General features: G+C 42.4%; 1 protein-coding gene across 1 annotated transcript in view; it reads right to left on the reverse strand.

Annotated features, from left to right (window-relative positions):
• Positions 1-14,287, reverse strand: part of LOC125281397 (dual oxidase 1-like) — a 385,354-nt gene that overhangs the window by 218,529 nt on the left and 152,538 nt on the right.

Consider the following 14,287-nt stretch of genomic DNA (forward strand, 5'->3'; position numbering starts at 1 on the left):
CTAAGCCTCACCGACCCTGAGCATGCTCAGAACATTTACTTTAGCCTACAAGTTGGGCGATCTCATCTAACACAAAGCCTAGCTTATAATAAAGTGTTAAATATCTCATGTAATTTATTGGATACCATACTAGAAGTGAAAAAGAGAATGGTTATATGGGTACAAAACGGTAGTAAGTGTATCAGGTGTTTATCCTTGCGATCCCAGGGCTGACTGAGAGCTGTAGCCACTGCCACCGCCCAGCGCCACAAGAGAGTGTCATACTACATATCCTAGCCCAGGAAAAGATCAAAATTCAAAGTACAGTTTCTACTGAATATGCGTGACTTTCGCACTGTCATAACGTTGAAAACTTCTGAGTTGAACTGTCCTAAGTTGAGGACCATCTGTATTTGAATTCCATATTATGAATATATTATTTATATGTATACACATATATTATCTCTTTCATATTTATTATTTTACCCAGCTTTATTCTTTTATATATATATATTCATATATATATATTTTATCCAATTAGAGTTATCCAAATAATTACCTGTTTATTGCACTTTCATCTCTTCCTAAATCTCTGATCCAGAATTATTTTCCTTCTGCCTAAAGAATAACTTTTAGTATTTCCCTTAGGTCAGATCTCCTGGTAAAAGTTTTTCTCATTTCTGTATCTGAAAATTTCTCTATTTTGCTTTTGGTTTTGAAGTGCAGTTTTTCTGGATATTGAATTCTACCCGGGCAGCTGTTCTCTCTTTGCACATTGAATATTTGTTGCATTGTCTTTGAGAAGTCATGTGAGGTCACGTGGTAGCTCCTTTGGAGGAAATGTCTCTTTTTTCCTCTGGAAGCTTGTAAGATTTTTCTGATTGTTCTTGGTTTTCAGCACTTTTACTGTAAGGTACTCTGTATTTACCCTGCTTGTTTGTGATTCTTGAGTCTGTGGATTGACATCTTTTACCAATTTTGGCAAAATTCTCGGGCATTCTCTCCTCAAATATCATATCTGCCCTCTTTTGCTAATCTTCTTTCCTTGTGCCTCTGCAGCCAAGTATAGGAGCAGCTTTTCATTGTGTTCTCTCTCTTGCCTTCCTTTCTGAGTAGGCCGTCCTTTCGTCTCACCGTGCTTCACTCTGGGTGTTTCCTTTGGTTTTTTCATCCTGTTTTCAGCTATGTCCATTCTGTTGTCAATCCATACCCACTGAGTTTTTCATTTTGGTTATTTTATTTTTCAATTCCATTTCCATTTCTTTTTGAAACTTTCTTTATCCTGATCTCCTATGTCTTTAAAGTATTGTCTGGTTTTTATCGTGGTGTTGTTAATGTTGACTTCTTTTCTCATATTTCTGATTTTTAATGAATATGCTACGTATCATATTAACCAGACAGTTTGTACAAATCATTTGGGTTTTACTGTGACCTTATTTTCCTACAGAGAACGTTTCTCTTTGCTTCTTACGAGGAGGATAACATGATATACCTTTGATTTTGGATTTGGATTACCTCATTGTCTACATTTGTCCAAACTCATCACATGGTTCACTTAACATTTGTGCATTTCCTGATTTATAAATTTTATGTAAAGTACCATAAAGAAATTTTGAACTGTAAGGAAGTGATATGCATGTTGAAATGTTTAGGGGTGAAATGTACTGATGTTTGCAGATTTCTTTGCAATGCATCAAAAATAAAATGGGTTGAAAGAAGGATAAATAGGGGTGGGTTGATAGGTATGTGGTAAGAAAATCTAGCAAATGCTAATGGTAGAATCTAGGCGGCAGTACATGGTATTCACTTTAAAGTATTTCTACTTTATTGTATGTGTGAAAATATTTGTAATACAATTTGGAACAACATTAGACTGGGACAACATTGTACTTTGTCATATTCTTCTTTGTCTTTGTTGATTGTTCTTGAGATACAAGTCAGAATATTTGTTACATTGATATGTTACCTTCTTGTTATAACACAGACTCCTCTATTCTGGAATTTGATATGACATCAATGGAAATATATATATTGCATGAATCCTTGTTACACTAAAGTCTGCCTGTCATTGGATCCTGTAGCGTGAACATTAAGGACAGTATGAAATCTCTGAATCTTGAGATTTCAAGACCTAGAATCATCGCTAACTTACTTTGTAACCTTGGGAAAATATCTCATGTGTTCTGAGCCTCAGCTTAATTTTTCATCTATGGAATGAAAACACTTCTGTAGTATTGAGTTCCTCTCTTTGTGTTTACCCCTCAGTCAGAAATATTCCTTAGAGCTAATACTCAAAAGGCAAATACATTTCTCCTTTACCGTTTTGTTTATATGTTTGGAATCTTACATTAAATCAGAAGTCTTACATGCATATGTGTAAAGAGAGTCTGTAATGTTCAAAAGTTCATGGGGTGCTCTGTGGCTCAGTCAGCTAAAGTCTGACTCTTGGTTTTGGCTCAGGCAGTGATCTCAGCATCATGGTATTGAGCCCCATGTCAGGCTCTGTGCTCAGTGCTGGAGTCTGCTTGCTCTCTCCCTCATCCTCTGCCCTTCCCCTGCTGGGCACATGCTCTCTCTCTCTCTCTCTCTCTCTCAAATAAATGTGAGAAATCGGAAAAAAGAAAGTTCACATCAATGTGCACAGTGCTACAGCTGGCCAGAGGCTCTCTTTCATGTGTTTTCTGCGAGCCGCATTCACTAGCATACCAGTGAGTACAGACACCTGAGTACAGTCTTGACTCATTGGTATGCTGGTGAATGTGGGCTCCCAGAAAGGGATGGTAAGGTGGAAGGGAGGGGCGAAAAAGAAGGAAGGAAGAGAAAGACAAAGGGGAAGAAAAAAGAAAGGCTCCAATTATTAGCATTTGCCAACTTCTGTGGTGTAAATAATCCTTCCGTCACCAGCATGACATCCCTGCACATGGAGTTAGGCGGAGGAGTGACAGTTGGCTGCAGCTGGCTGCAGTAGTCTGTCTGTTGTCTTATACTCAATTTCTAATTCATTGGGTTGTATAACTGTTATGGTTTATATAGCCACTTAAAGTATCTGTGTAGGCGTGCATGTTGGCTATTTTTGTGAAAAAAATATTCAGAATACAGAAGTTATTTTTAAATTGCATGACATTTTCTGGCCCAATTGAAAATGCCTTTTCTCTTCAGCAAGTTTGGTGTGCACAAAAATATCTGGCTCCGTATGTTTCAGAGGAAAGTCTGAACTTGGTGGTGGTGATTAGAAATGTCTGTTATGCGTCTGTTACAGTGATCTGAGCAGGTGTGGAGTTAAAGGGAGTCTTCTCTTTTTATTTTAGGCATTTTTGTTGCCTTCCTGTGACATCGCTGTAACAAGGAAGGTAGTTCCAGTGTACAGAAAGTGGATTCTCCAGGACAAACCTGTGTTCATGGAAGAACCAGATAAAAAAGAAGCTGCCCTAGAAGATGCTGAAAAATTAGGATTTTCAGAGACTGACAGCAAAGAGGTAATACGTTGTCGCTTGTTTCAGCTGGGAGTACACGTATTTTAGCAAAGTCTACCCGATCGGGCGAGGGTGCCAGTCAGTGGGGCACAGGCCGGCGGGGCTCTTTTATCGTAGTTGCTTCTCTCCAGTTGCTGAGTTCCGTGAGGACCTGCTTCAGTGAGGCTGCTTCTGGGCTGTCTTCAGGATCATTGGTCACCTCCTTCCCCTCAGGCTAGGTCCGGCTGTGCATGGCAGCTTTGTCATTCACTGTGGCGGCAGAGTTGTTTTATGAACCATCGTATGTTCACACGTCTGCGTATGAGACTAAAAATGTCACTGCCGTATTGGTATTGACATGTTTAAACAAATAGCATTTGAGAAACTAAATTTAGAATGTTTTGGCAGTCTTGTCTTGTGCAGTGGCCTGCCCAGAGCAGCCGAAAGGACTAACCCAATAATGAGTGCTATCTCTTCTCTTAAGAAGCCTCACTTCAGGGCTGGGTGCTGTCCTCAGAGTGAGTGCTGCTGGAATGGAACTTTTCGTCCTGGTTAGGTAAAGCTAGAGGCTGGATAAACCTAAAACGACACAGTGGGATCTCTTCCTGAAACAAAATATCTGTCATATTTCTATTTCTGGCATGCTGTTTTGAAACTAGTCTGAGAAATTATTTTTTTTAAGATTTTTATTTATTTATGTGACAGAGAGACAGCCAGCGAGAGAGGGAACATAGCAGGGGAGTGTGAGAAGAAGAAGCAGGCTCCCAGCGGAGGAGCCCGATGTGGGACTCGATCCCGGAACACCGGGATCACGCCCTGAACCGAAGGCAGACGCTTAAGCACTGTGCTACCCAGGCGCCCCTGAGAAATTATTTCTAAAAGTGGGTGTTGCAGCAATTAACAACAAACATTTAAGACTATTTGTAATCAAAGGCATATCACTTTTAAATATCTGTATTAATTCCATAATTTTTGATTTTTTAATATTGGTGAAATCATTTTAATAACTGGTCATGAGGTCAAAATGAATAGATAAGCAAATGGAATTTATCACACATTTTAAAGGTCTGTTTTAGAGACTCATTCAGTCACTGGACCTGCGTTTATTTCTTCAGCACATACTAAACACTAGGCACTGTTTGAGGTGCTGGAGGTGGTGAACAAAATGGAAAAAAGACTCGCCCTTCTAAAACCTCTATTCTCATGAATTTTGGTGAGTGTAAGGAATTAAATATGTGAACATGTACTTCTTCCCCCTCCGTTAACTGGTTTTTATCTTCTAAAGACCTCATCTGACGGTTCTCGTCATAAGCGATCTTCCAGTTGGGGACGAACATACTCCTTCACGAGTGCAGTGAGCAGAGGATGTGTGACGCAAGAAGAAAATAAGAACGGGAAAGCCAGGGCCCAGGCTATGCTGCAGGTACGTGGCTGCCCGGAAACATAAAGACCTCTGGTTTGAGTCCATTTGAACATTTTGTTTATTGTGATAGCATCATTAAAGTACGGGGATATTTGTATCTACCTGTCAGTAAACAGCTCTTAAGTTCTCATTCTGAGTTTTCTTCCTGACCGCTCATCTTCAGTTTGTAAAGATTCTTTTCTAGTCGAAGGAGACCTATGAGCTGGTTGCAGTTTTTGAGAGGGATTATTACGCAGTGAATGTGAAATGACTGAGATCTAAATCTTAAAAATCATGTCCTGAACACATATGGGGAGTTAGTCCGTCATCTGGACTCTAATTTGCAAGACAAGCATGGTGATTCTATAATCCCATAAAGAATATTCTTCTTAAAAATTGCCTGTTTGATGATAAATGCTCTACTTTTTAAATCTTTATCTGTATGAGTATTTAAATAGAACCAGTGCCATTTGGGAACATTGGAAAGAACAACTTTGGCTGATCACTTAATCTTCCCAGACCTCAGGATTTTACCTCAAAAATGGGGATTGGGAGATTGATTACCTCTTGGCTCCCATCTAGGTGGAAGGTTGTTAGGTCTCTAAGTGAAAACACAGAATGCCTCTTTTTCCCCTGCTCCCTGGCGCCCACCTTCTACCCCATATCCACCTGAGGTAGCATAGGCATAGCTTGCCTGTTGCCCAATTTTCAATGACATGCTTTTGTCATCCATCTCTCAGTAGGATTCCTTGTCATGGTATCCTTTTTGCTTTCAGGTTCATTAGCAGTTTAATACTCCGTAACTATTGAATCTTCTCATTTTTCAGTGAAAATCAGCAAATAATTTGAAATCAACTTGAAACAAAATGAAGATGATTTTACTTGAGTAGCTTCAAAGAACTCCGGTGCCAGTTGTTAGGAAAATCTGTGCCCTCACCAGAGAAGTGCATGCCGGAGTCCCTAGCCTGTGTCCCTTGGTATTCCTTGTCCTCCAAGTGGATTGCCATATGCCATCCTCAGCCATCCCACTGCCAGTATCTCCCTAGGTTCAGGAGAGTGTTAATTTGTTTTCTGAAAGGATGAGTTACATCAACTTGGCCAAACCAAGAAAAAATATTTTCCACTTGATTGTAGCACAACAGTGTTCAAAAATGTTTAGTTTGGATTCTAATAGCTGTGTTTGTTCTCTTTGTATCCAGTATCTTTGGTCCTTTCCTTGGTTCATTAGGAAAAAGTGGCCAAGTACAGGTTGAATAAGCTAGTACTCTTCTCCAGTTGCTGTTGAGAGGTACAATTTGGACGTATTAATTTTTTTTTAATTTTTACCTTAACCAGTACTGACATGGTAGTAAGAAAGATTCATGGAGTTGGCATTTTGATCTTTTTTAAAAAAGAAAATGAGCGGAGAATATAATATATGAAGACTCCTCACTTTTACTTGGGAGTATGCAAAGTTTCCAATTCACATCAAGAAACAAAATACCTTGAGTGAAAGATCTGTCTTGCAGCAGATCGTCTATGCCATACGTCTTCCAAAAACATGGCCGCGAGGGGCAGCTGGGTGGCTCAGTCGGTTAAGCCTCCGACTCTTGATCTCTCAGCTCAGGTCTTGATCTCAGTCAGAGTAGTAAAAAAATAAAGTGGCCACTAAAATTATACTACCACTGCTATAGTTGGTTAGTCAAAAAGTTCTTTGTTTTCCTTTTTCCCACTTGAAATCTAGGAAAGTCTTCACAATTGCTGTTATCATCTGTTACCAATTATTACAGTGCTTATTTAGTAATTCTTTCTAGAAAAGTAGGCCCTGACACCTTTTTAATCTTGCACAAGATAATCTTAGAGGCTGTCAATATTTAAATTCATCCACTTGACTTTTGAGCATGTTTATTTTAATTTCTTCGGTCCGTTTGTGCATCTATTTTAAGATGTTGTGTTGATAGATTTCATTCCCAGGTGAGCCAGAGAATTCTGTTTGTTCCCAGATCCTTTGAATTTGTACTGCTGAACACAAGGGAGACTTAAGAAGGCATAGGATCTAGGTAGATGGTACCCATCCACCTTCATTACCAGACTGACAACTCAGTCTCCTAAACTGAAGGGTCACTGGTGTCGTCTGTGTCAGTAGTAACACAGTGTTAACTTTACTGTAGTGCCCCTAAGCAGTCACTTACGACTACGTAATAGGCCACATCTGTGCGTCTCACAATTTTCTACTGAAACACCCCTGACAGGAATGGACAGTGAACTTGTACCCCAAAGGTCTGAGGTAGAGTGTAGAGCTGTTGGCTGGTCATCTAAGTTTTTTTAAATCTGATTTTATCTCAAGAATTCACTTAGGTTTTATATCCTACTGCCTAATATCGTTCTCCTAGTCAAGGTATATGCACCTGGAAGCTATGTACTGTTGACCATGTGGCCTTGCCGGTTTCCTGCCTCCCTACAGCTACTAGAGATCTGCGCCCGTGTTGGGTGGTGCTGGCCGTGCTTCCTACCTGCAAAGTTCATGTGCTGGGAGATTCCACAGCAATCAGATGGTTTTTCCCAGCCACTGTCTGACCACTGCTCCTCTTCCTCTCCCCGTCCCCGACCCCAAAATTTCTCACCCAGAAGCAGTGATCCTATCTTACTGTTTTCCCCTTTTCTTTTGAGGTAATGTAAAAAGAAGTCTTCAGAAACTTTTCTGATTCATAAATTTTCTAAAGTTGCACTATTAATTTGTATTAATAATTTTTTTTCTAGGAAAGGTCTTTCAAGTGTGTCAGGTGATTCTAAGAGAAGCATTTTAAAAAATCTTGAGTATGTGTTGGTACCACTTGCCTTAGTTGAAATAACTCAAAGGTGATTGTTTAGTAGAGGGAAATTAATATCATTATCTTTAAGAAAAATTTGTTCAGATTTATGTGTTTAGTTACATTTATATGTTTAATGTAAAATTTGTTGATTTCAAGGTATTTTTGATAAATGCAACAAACGTCTTTTTGTTGGAACCATGTCCTGAAGTTCCCATGCTCTTAAGAGAACCAGCTGATGCCTGTAAAGCTGTTTTGATTATTTGTAGGCGCATGATAATGGAGCTTACAATGAATAAAAAGACATGGTAAGTTTATTTCAAATTCATTAATACTGTAAAACAGATGTTTCTCTTTTTCAACATAATAATTAGAACATCAAAGCCTCCACTTACTGATGGCTTTACAAAGTGAACAGTAAGATGATAATCAATCTTCTGTAACAGTTTCTGTGAATTATGAAGAAGGTAAGTATCTAGCACTTTGATAGTTTATTTTTATTATTGGCTTTAAAAATGTTACTGAATGAAAAGTAGTCATATTACTTAATAGTAGATTTTTCCATTTTAAATTGTCATCAGACTGCTTTGTGGAAAAGCAATGTAACTGGTGTTTTCTATCATTCTTCATAAGCCCAGGAGAGGTTGTTAATTGCTCTGAAATGCTGTTAACTGATTTTTATTGCTTCCAATTTGAAGCTTTAAATTCACTTTGGAAAACCAATTATCTGAAATGACAGACTGTCAGAATGACCGAATAATAGTACCGTCAAACATATAGTGGCGCCATGAAAATGTGCTTATGCGAAATGTTTTCATTTTTCTCCTTTGTTTTTGTTTGGTGTCTCTGTGTTTATAATACCCCTGAAAGTACACAGTGCTGTGGGTTTTTCCCATGCCCCCGTCCCATGATGAGCGCATCACTCCAGCTTAGGAGGTGCTTTCAGACATTCTCAGCAACGGAGACCTCAGAGCCACTCTGTAACCCTCTTTCTTCATGCCCCTCAGTTCTGGTTGTAAAATGCCTCTCCAGCCTGTCCTTTACGTGTTCCTCCCACCCATCGCTGCCCTGGGGCGGCCTGGCTGGGTCAGCCCTGCTGTCAGTGGGCTTTGGCCTCTGTGCTCAGTGCTCAGGGCTGCTGCAGACCAGCTCTGGTGGCCGCTTCCCTCCTGGAAGTCCTCAGTGGGGCCCCGTTACCACACCTGTGTTCTGGATGCTTTTTCTCGATGTCCTTGAGTCAGCACTAAAGGGAAAGCTCTGTGTGCACCTGGTGGAAAGCATAGAAATGAGGCAGGACTGACCTGGCAGGGGCCCCTAGGGCTGTGGAGTCCAGCCTTTTCCTTTCTCCCATGAAGGGAGGGTGGGCCCAAAGGAATCCCATCAGGTAGCAAGTTCACTGGTACAGAAACCACAGGAATCAAAATGATTATTTTAGGATGTAAATTCCAGGGGTGCCTGGGTGGATCAGTCGTTGGGCATCTGCCTTCAGCTCAGGGCGTGATCCCGGTGTTCAGGGATCAAGCCCCGCATCAGGCATCTCTGATGGGAGCCTGCTTCTTCCTCTTCCACTCCCCCTGCTGTGTTCCCTCTCTCGCTGGCTGTCTCTCTCTCTCTCTGTCAAATACATAAATAAAATCTTAAAAAAAAAAAAAGAAGTAGAATAGTTGTTGTACCGAGAGTTTTGTCTTCTCCCAAGTTACAGCCAGGACTAGCTGCAGACACCAGAGGATTTTGAACCAGTAGCTTTGTTCATGATAATAGCTGATTTCTCCATAGCTCAGATCCTGGTTACAGTTGATCAAATAAATTTTGAGACGCTAAAAGAAAATCAAGATCAAGTGCTTTTTATTTTAAAGTTCATTTTATTCCTAGTAATTTAAAATATTTTGTTAAAACTCATTCTTCTTCCAAATGAGGGTGATTCAGTTCTCTTGTTGGCTAGTTGGTTTTAGACGCTCATGGTGGCGTGGATCCGAGCAAACCTGTGTGTGTACATTTCTCGAGAGCTCTGGGATGACTTCCTCGGTGTGCTGTCCTCCCTCATGGAATGGGAAGAACTCATAAACGAGTGGGCCAACGTCATGGACTCCTAGACAGCAGTGCTGGCGAGAACTGCTTACGGAGTTGAGATGACAAACCTACCTCTAGACAAACTAAGTGAACAAAAGGAAAAGAAGCAGCGAGACAAAGGTACTTCTACTCTTACAGAGAAATACCAGATGTCTGAGATGGAGGCGGAGTGTGTCTATACATATAGGCAATTAATGCATGGAATTTTGGAATAAACCATACAGGCCGTGTCTTTTTAATGGTGGTGTTGGATGGTGTTTCATAGCACTCTGTCCTCGTAGTAAGGATGATGAATTTATGAAGGGGCTGTGGAGGAAGAAAGAAGATGAAGGGGAGTAGCAGTAGTAGCAACAGGAATAATAATAATGGCTCGTGCTTGTATGTATTCTCTCTCTTCACCCTCTTGGTAACTTCTGAGTTACTATCCAGGTATCACAGACAGAAACTGAAGTACAGAGAGTCCATGGTGATGGGCTCACTCAAGGTACCTAGCTGAGAAGTGGGAAAGCCAGAAATCGAAGCTGGGCAAGTCCAGCTCCAGGCACCACACTAGAAAGACGTATTCCAGTGCCTGCTTAGGCAAGGTAGAAAAATTCTGAGTGTTTCAGATGGGAGTCATTTTGGCTTTTTTTGTTTCTAGATAAAAGTTGTTTTGAGACCTCGAGTCAGATCAAGGTGGAAAACATCAGTGGTGGTTTCTACTGGGGACAACAGTTTGTCTTCATTACTGTTTTAAGGCTGTGACACAGTCTTGGGATTAATTCCCTTGTACTCCAATTTATTGTGTAAAGATTTTGAGGCAGTTCATAGAAGTACCTATAATACAATAGATAAAATGGGTAAGGACACTGGGGCAAATTTAAAGGGAGCGGAGTTGCCGGAGTGGTTAAGATGCCAGAATGCATGCCAGAGAGCCCCGTGTGCTTGCTAGGGAGGGAGAAGGGGAGCAAGCTTAGATGTGACTCTGATCTTCACAGGGTTACAGCAGAGGATCACAGATTCCAAATGGGGAACATCGACAGCTTAGGTGATACATAGCTTTTCTTGGTCCTAAAACTTGGGAGGAGTTTCTTCTCCCAAGATGCATAAAGTATACATTGCTTGCTTTGGGTAGACTATAGCCTCAACAATAGCCTTATTATAGACTGTATCAGCTTTTCCTGTGTGACAGATCACCCCAAAACATAGTGACTTAAAGGAACAGCCAGTTGTTTAAATCATGATTTTATGAGTTGGCAGTTTGGGTTGGACACAGTTGGGCAGTTCTGCTGGATTCCCTCCTGTGTTTGTAGTCAGCTAGGCTGTCAAATAATCAGCCAGGCAGCCCTAGGGTTGGCCAGCTGTCAGCTGGGGCAGTGATGGGGGGACTTGGCCACATACCTTTTATTGCCCAGCAGGCCAGCTCAGGCTTTTTTGGTGAGGTTTTAGGTTTCCAGGAGCAGCAACAGGGCAAGCCCAGATTTTCCAACGCATTTCAAATCTCTGCTTGCTCATTTTGCTAGCAAAGCAAGTCATGTGATGAAGCCCAGGGTCATTGTGGGAGAGGCCCACAGAGGATGTGGATGTGGGGAGGTGTGAACCAATTATGGTGATTACTTAACCATATAAACATGTCATTAATGGGACTGATTCTTATAATATCTTCGCTGCAGTCTGTGAGTGGCTGTATTTATTTATAGGAAGGTAAACAATCTGAAAAACAGTTTATGGAATGATACAGAATGAATTCAATTATGTAATTAATGCCTTTGGCAAATATTTCCGATTGATCTATCATCTTGCTTATGAGGAGATAATGCTAAGTGAAATAAGTCAAGCAGAGAAAGACAATTATCATATGGTTTCTCTCATCTATGGAACATAAGAACTAGGAAAATCGGTAGGGGAAGAAAGGGATAAAGAAAGGGGGGTGATCAGAAGGGGGAATGAAGCATGAGAGACTATGAACTCTGAGAAACAAACTGAGGGCTACAGAGGGGAGGGGGGTGGGGGAATGGGATGGGCTGGTGATGGGTAGTAAGGAGGGCACGTATTGCATGGTGCACTGGGTGTTATGCGCAACTAATGAATCATCGAACTTTGCATCAAAAACCAGGGATGTGCTGTATGGTGACTAACATAATATATTTTTAAAAAAATTTTTTTAAATTAAAAATAAAAATGAATTCAAATGTTCATTATAAAAATACTTGCCTTCTAAGCACTGGATTTGTGGAAACAAAATATACTCTCAGGAACCTGGGTGTGAAAACGACCCATAGGTGGCAGCCACCAGCACATTACCTGTGCAGAAATCTCTGTCTCGGTCTCTTATCTCCTGTATTTCTCTTGGACCCTTGACCACTCATTTGAAATACTTGACCAGAGCTCTAGGAGAGGAAAGCAGAGAAGTGATACCTAATTTTGCAACAAGAGAAGCTGCCGATTATATACAGTTGGATTTATGAAATCTGCTGAGTAACACAGGCTGTGCAATGAATGATAAGGAAGTCAGCCTTTAGATTATTTTTCTTGTCTTATCCTTTATCAGGCTGTGTTCTATTCTCCGAAAGGAGCCACCGTGGGGAGATCCTGTTCTCTCAGCTGGCGGAGCCACCCGGATGTGGCCGAGCCAGTGCGATTGAGGAGCGCCACCACATCTGGGGCACCGGGAGCTGAGAAAGCAAGAAATATTGTTCGCCAGGATACAACTGGTAAACGTTTATTTAAGTGCTTCTGTGAGGTCCAGTTGCTATCTAAGATGGATTTATAGGAATAAAATGTTTTAAAAGCTTTAAAATTCGACTCAGAACATAAATACATGGCCTTTTATTAAGTAGGATGTTTCCGTATCTTTTAATTGTCTCTTCTGTTCTCTTCAAATCTGTTTTTGATACTTATTTCTGAATCATTCATTGTGAAAAAGAACTTGAGCTGTCACTACTGAGTGAGATATATGTGCAAAACAGAGAAAATAGATATTTTGTTAGAAGCCTAAAACAAATAGATTCTCAGTAATCGCACAGCTGCATCATGTTGTTGAGCAGCGTGAATCTTAGTGTGGCGCTGTTCCAACACAGAAAAAGAGAATAATGCACATAGTTTGCAGGACTGGAGGGGGATATTGAAGTGCCTTGCTTCTGTTGGGAAGTGGAGCTTTACATGCCTGGAGCTGTTGTCCTTCTACCCTGTTCCCTCAGTGAAAAACAATGGAATGAAATCCACGGTCTCCACCCAGGCTCAGGCCAGATTCTCCGCTCCCTGAGGTCCAGCTCTGACCTGTGACCCCTACGTAGGACATAAGTCTTGCATGGGAAATGGCTGGGTGAACCAAGGTCCGCCTGTTCTCTAGGAGCTGTTCAAGAAGCTGCTGCCCCATCAGTGCCTGGGCTCCGTCTGGTCCAAGCACAACAAGCCTGGCAGTGAGCACCTGGCACCCACAGTCCGGGCCACTGTCGCCCAGTTCAACGGTGTGGCCAAGTGTGTCATCACCACCTGCCTTGGCAACCCAAGCATGACAGCCCGGGACAGGGCCATGGTGGTGGAGCACTGGATCAAGGTGGCCAAGGTATGCAACGGGAAGCCCAGCTGAGGTGCTCTCCTGAGTCTCGGGCACTGCTCTTCCCTTGATCAGGTCTCAGAGTGGAAGGCCCTGGTCTTTGCCCTAGGGACTGTGCAGTCCCTAGGCTCTTTGGTCCAGGGGCATGCTGACCTCGCCTTGTGTGGCCCTATGCTGGGATGCTCCGTTTCTGCCTGGCTCCTTCCTTGGAGTGAGGTAAAATCCTCCTCCTCCTCTGGGCCTCACGTGTGCCCTCCGGCAGGTCCCTGGACAGCGGCTTCCTCCAGCAGGAGCGCCTTCCCCTGAGGGGGACTGAAACTTGAGAGCCAATCAGGTGCTGGCTCCTCACATGACAGCCCATTCTCTTCCCTCCCCAGGCCTGTCAAACCCTGAGGAACTACTCCTCCTTACATGCCATCCTCTCGGCTCTGCAGAGTGTCTCCATTCACCGCCTCGAGAACACGTGGGGGAAGGTTTCCAGGTGAGTAGGCCTCTCTCCATGGAGGGACCAGGATGGATGAGGGAGCTCCCAGAGGCTTGTCCTCTTCCCCCTCAGGCAGCTTGGACCTTCTGGGAGGCGGCAAACCCCGACCACAGGACCTGGGCTGGTGGGTGCGTCTCTCAGCCTTCCTGGTGAAGAGGCCACCATGCCTCCCGCTTTAGAAATCAGTTTTGCCAAATGTCCCACACGGGGCTGAGCTGCATTAAATCTCTTCACGTGTTTCCTTGACAGCCACTAAGCTCTCTGCCCATTTGAACCCCAAATTGACCCAAACAGTGTTTCTCAATGAATATGGGAAGGGAGGCCCAGGACGAGCCACATGTGAGCTCCCTCCCATGTCCTACAAAGACCTTAGTGCTCAGAGGATCCCAGAAGAAACCCTCAACCAGGCAGGTTGACACTTTGGGGTTCTCAAAGAAAAGGCACTCGCACTCAACCCTGCCACATTATTCGTCCATTGATCGTGCCTCCCTTGCCTCTCTTCAGGAAGCCATTGAGGATCTTTCAAAAGCTGTGCAGCAAGGACACCGCACAGGGCAGGAACCTACTCATCAA

The sequence above is a fragment of the Ursus arctos genome, unplaced genomic scaffold (assembly GCF_023065955.2).
Source record: "Ursus arctos isolate Adak ecotype North America unplaced genomic scaffold, UrsArc2.0 scaffold_16, whole genome shotgun sequence".
NCBI lineage: Eukaryota > Metazoa > Chordata > Mammalia > Carnivora > Ursidae > Ursus > Ursus arctos.